The sequence below is a fragment of the Lycium barbarum genome, chromosome 10, assembly GCF_019175385.1.
Source record: "Lycium barbarum isolate Lr01 chromosome 10, ASM1917538v2, whole genome shotgun sequence".
Classification (NCBI taxonomy): domain Eukaryota; kingdom Viridiplantae; phylum Streptophyta; class Magnoliopsida; order Solanales; family Solanaceae; genus Lycium; species Lycium barbarum.
In genome coordinates this window covers 33,626,217-33,631,790 of record NC_083346.1, presented here as the reverse complement: position 1 = coordinate 33,631,790, position 5,574 = coordinate 33,626,217, and the positions used below count along the sequence as shown (strand labels likewise).

Genomic DNA, 5,574 nt, shown 5'->3' with positions numbered 1-5,574 from the left:
ATAGACCTAAGATACTTGAAACTTCCTTTCTTTTGGATGGCTTGGGTACCAAGTCTCACTTCCACTTCAGCCTCATGCGGTACGCTATTGACCTGCACTTCCAAGTACTCTGTCTTGGTCCTACTCAACTTAAATCATTTAGACTTCAATGTCTGTCTCCAGCCCTCTAGCTTGGCATTGACTCTGCTGCGAGCCTCGTCAAATCAAGACAACGTCATCCGCGAACAACATACACCTAGGCACCTCACCTTGAATATGTCGCGCCAATCCGTCCATCACCAAGGCAAATAAAAACAGGCTAAGAGCTGATCCCTGTTGCAACCCCATCAAAACAGGGAAGTACTCCGAGTCTCCTCCTACTGTCATTTCTCTGGTCTTGGCTCCATCATACATGTCCTTTATCGCTCTAATGTACACCACAGGTACACCTTTAACCTCCAAGCATCTGCATAGAACCTCTCTTGACACTTTGTCGTAAGTCTTTTCTAGGTCGATGAATATCATGTACAAGAATGTCACTATTCTATATTTATAAATAATTGAGAAAATACATCATTTCACCCCTAAACTTGGCACAAAAACTCACTTTAACAACTAAACTTAAATTGTATTTATATACCCCTTTAACCTTATGAGATTATTTACAACCACACAAATAATTAAGACTTGACTTCTTTAGACCATATATTTCAAAATTCAGTCTTTCTTTATTAAACATTATGTCTAATCAAATGAAGCCAAATAAATTAGACGGAGGGAACACATATAAATGATTTTGGTGGGACATTTTCCCCTTTGTTCTCATAGTAGAATGTGCCATTCTTCTCTCTCTACCTTAATTTCACTCTACACTTTTTTCTCCAACTCTAAAGACTTGAAAAGCCAAATTGCTGAGCCCTGAATTAAGATTAAAGACTTGAAGAGTCCAAATACTTCCCTACAGCTGAAACACTCATAAAGGTATAATTATACTTCTGTCCTTTTAATTAGTGTTTGCTGCAATTATAGGATCTTTAAGGCTTGCAAATTCAAAGAGTAAAACTACTAATTTGATGTTCAAATCTAGCAATATCTGGTGAAACAGCATCTTATGCTTAGTTTTTAGGAAAAAATTACGCTCTATGTTTATTTTTGAAAATATTCACGCCACGTAGCCCATAGTTTGTGTATGAACACCCAATTTTCAACATGTTTGTGTATAAACACCTTTTATACACTATTATACACTTTTAACAAGGTTGATACATTATGTATAATGCTTTCCCTCCATGTATTAATGTTGTATAATATTGTATATTGGGCTACGTGGCATAAATATTTTCAACAGCTATATATTTTTAAAATATCCCATTTTATAAGTTAAAATGACCAAATCTTGGAAATTATTGTTTCTCCTTATATGATGATTGATAAGCTTAGAAGAAGAAAATTGATAATTGATGGGATCTAAATAACAGCGCGTCATGCGAAAACTAATAATTGCAAATCTTGAACGACGATAAATTAGACGACAAACAAAACTATATTAAAAAAAAAAGCATTATTATTCTAATATGGTTTGGCCAATCGGCCTAAATATGAGAATACAAATATAAAAGCATAAAATCCTATTGAGAGAAAAAATCTCCCCCTAAACAAGACTCTTTAATAACTACATTGTGGATGTTATTGTGTTTTAATTATGGGAAGGAGGTCTTCAATTTATAGATGTCCAAAACTTTTCCTCCAAGAAAATGGTTACTCAAAGATGGAAGATTTATATTTTCCTTTTGGAAAAAGTAAAATCAATTATGATAAACTCTTTGCCCTCCTTCAAGAAAACGTAAAATCCAAATATTGTAAGAAAATCAGGGCAAAACCCTAACAATAATGTGATTCTGGTTCCTATTCTTTTGATCTTTTTTCCCTTTCAATCCACAAATGTATTTTATGAAGTATCGCTGGAAGGTGTTCTTGTTGTAATAATGATATTAATGGATATTAAGCTATGTTATATATACAGTATGGGTCTGTGGAAGTATCCAGTGTGGGTATGTCAAAGTTCTTTCGTTTCCTTCTAATTTTTACTTGAATTTGAAGAATATGCACGAAATATCCATGCCTGTTATCATACCTGCTTGATACGGGTATCTCAAAGCAATTAAATATCCATATATATTAAGAAGAGATAGTTCACAGATCCAATACTTAACATCAAGAGCAGTTATATATTTTTGCTTAGTCTCTGGTGCAACATTGCTCCCTTAAATGTAAATGATAGTAACACCATTGTTGACTTTCTTAGCTCATTACACAACTTGTAATGTTTTCACATTTAACCGTGCTCAACATTTCCTTTATGCTGGTATTATAATAAAAGTTATTTGCACCTATCCGGCAAAAAAGGAGATGTTGACTGATTTAGTTTCAACTAGAATGCAATCTTTGGTTTTTTTTTTTTTATGTTGATTTGACAATATGAATAGTTTTTCTGTCCAAGTAGTTTGGATTCCTTATTTCGTGTTGTTGTTTCTTTTCTACAGGTTCTTGGTGGTTATTATTTTAAGTGTTTCTTTTGTTCTTTCTTGATTTGACGATGTGGATAGCGGCTCTGTCCAGATAGTTTGGTGATATTGTCAGTTCTGTCCATAGAGCTTGGAGATTTCTTACTCTGTATTATTGCTTATTTTCCACACGTTCTTGGTGATTAGTTTTATGTGATGTCTCCTAAGGGAATAAAGCATTGTCGAAATTTACCTCCTGACTTCCTTAGCAAAATTCCTGATAACATAATTGATATCATTCTGATGTGTTTGCCTTGTAAAAATATTGTGAGGACAAGCATCTTATCAAAGAAATGGAGGTATCACTGGTATAGAATTACAGAGTTGACGTTTGATAGATCTCTTTGGGAAACAAAAAAGGATATGCTATACCCTACAGTTAAATTTACAAAGATTATCTACCAGCTTTCGACCCTTCATGAAGGACCCATTACTAAGTTTACCCTCGACATTGCTTCTCTGAAAAGCTGTCCTAAGATTGACAACTTCATTTATTTCCTTTCTAAGAATTAAATTCAACAGCTTGTTCTTCGGCTTCCAGGGGGTAAACTGTACAACTTGCCTTCTTCACTTTTCACTTGTTCGCATCTAAGTCATCTAACTCTTAGTAATTGCTTAATACATCCTCCATCGGCCTTTCAAGGATTTGATAGGTTAATTATCCTGGAACTACGTAATGTCACAATCTCTTCTGAATTGCTCGGAAGTTTAATATCTCATTGCCCGTTGCTTGAGAAGTTGGTGCTGGAAATCTCTGAAGTTTCAAATATAATAGAAATTAATGCCCCCAAGCTGAGATCCTTTGTTTCATAGGCAGTATAAGTTCTATTTGTTTAACGAATGTCCCTCTTCTGGCAAAAGCATGTCTTTACTGTGACGACAGTTCATCTATGGAGGCAGACTATTTTGGGTTTGCAAAGTTTTTTGGGTCTTGCACTGCTCTCGGGGGACTACTCTTGAACTTCTGTTTTCTTGAGGTAGATAATGCTTCATTACTTCATTGTTATCCACTGTAACAGATGGAATTTCTTTTGGGCTGACTCATCTTGCATTCTGGTATCTTTTACATAGTTAGAGCTTGACGAACCAGATGAAGATGAAGTAGCGACACGTCTTCCCTTTGATGTTAACCGTGTCGAGTATTTTCACCTGCCTTTTCTTATGCTGGTGGAATAATATAAGCTCTCATGTGCTCTTTGCTTGATAAGAAGCTTCCCATATTTAGAGTATCTCGAAATACAAGTACATAGTACTTTGACTTTTTCTTTCTTTCTTTCTTATTTAGTTTTTTTATTTTCGTACTTAGAATATCCTCAATAATCTGAGAATTGACTTCTTGTTATCTTTCTTAGGTTGAAATGAATATGATAGTGGTATTCTAGAATCCCTTGAACTCGAACGCTTCTCAGATGTGACATTTAATCACCTCAAGGAAGCTAGGCTAGAACACTTTGGAGGAACAACGCCTAAGATGCAGCTTGTTAAGCTTCTCTTAGCCAAATCCCCAATATTTGTGAGAATACTACTTGATACATGGCTTGAACCTCTTGATGCAAGACCAGATGCATTCACTGAGCTGTCAAAATTTTGGCGTGCATCACCTAAAGCAGAAGTAGTCAACATAACATGATCTTTGGCAGAAATATTTTGAAAGTTAAAATTGAACGGATAGAAATATCTGTTTAAGTATATGAGCATTTTTGGATGGATGTTTGATTAGTTTGTTCGGTGATAACATTGTCATTACATGTTAAAAGTATTTTTATATTAATCGACATTGTTGTGTAAGCTTCTTTTTACTAGTAATTAATTGTGATACTTAATGTTATTTCTGATATTTAGGTATTTATCTACAGCTAAGGGATTGCAAGGATGGAACATTACATTTAGGACGGCTCCAAATGATTGGGAAGTTGAAAGAGTAGTGGAGTTTTTTAAGACCTTGGAGGTCTTCCAAGTGTTATCAGAAGCAGAGGATAAGCTGCTTTGGATTCCAAGCAAAGATGGGGCCTTCACGGTCAAATCTGCCTACTTAACAATCAACAACTATGCTCATCAGATAGTAGACTGGCCGTGGAAGTTTATCATGAAGACTAATGCTACTACAAAGTTTCTATGTTTCACCTAGTTGGTGGCTAGGCAGGCAGTTTTGAATCGAGAAAGGTTAAGAAGAAAGGGGTTTGAGGTATGATCCAGATGTTTGTTTTGTGAATCTTACACAGAAACTAATAGCTATCTATTTCTTCATTGTTCTTTCACTATTCAGCTGTGGCAGTTCTTTCTCAATATTGTGGGGATCAAATGGTGTGTGCCTGCAAACACTGTTGATCTGCTTAAGAGCTGGAACAGTTTGGGAGTTTCAGTTAGACAGAAGGAATGGTGGAGATTGGTTCCTGCTTGTATCATGTGCAAGATATTAAGATGAAGTGTCTACTTTTGTTTCACTTTTGGTGTAAAGAATGCTACTTAGAGGAGGAGGTTTCCTTAATAGATTTTATAGGGCAATTATAATTGTTGTTTGGGATTTTTGTTGGCTGCGGGGACTTCTCCTTTGTAAATATGGCTTGAGCACCGCCCTAGTGCTATCAATACCGATATTTTTATTTTATTTTTTTTAAAGCAAATTCCACTAGGCTTGTGAGCCTAGGGCTGGTTTTATAAATTTTTCAAAACAAATTAATGAGTCTTTACAATGTAGCCACATGACTAATAACAAGAAATTTAAGCTAATGACCAACTTAAGTCTTATTGAGGACTTAAGTTGGTACTACAAGTTGCTACTATATAAGACCTCAAAACTGCAAATGCCAAAAAGCACTCATAATGCATCTTGAGACCTCAGACTCTCAAATCTGCAATTGATCCATTCGTTGTTGTGATCCAACTGCTGCCAGTTGTGTAACCTGCAACAAAGGCTGGTTTTTTGTAGATTTGCAGCTGAGCCTGATTACTTCTCCATAAGAACCTCTGTCAATCAAATGGTGTCCCAAGTTTGATCCCTTGGTGCACCATATTTCCTCCATCTTCACTA

The 5,574-nt window shown here is 35.5% G+C and overlaps 1 pseudogene; it reads left to right on the top strand.

The window, feature by feature from the left end:
• Positions 1–777: 777 nt before the first annotated feature.
• LOC132615051 (F-box/FBD/LRR-repeat protein At1g13570-like) lies at positions 778–5,219 on the top strand (annotated as a pseudogene).
• The last annotated feature ends 355 nt before the right edge of the window (positions 5,220–5,574 follow it).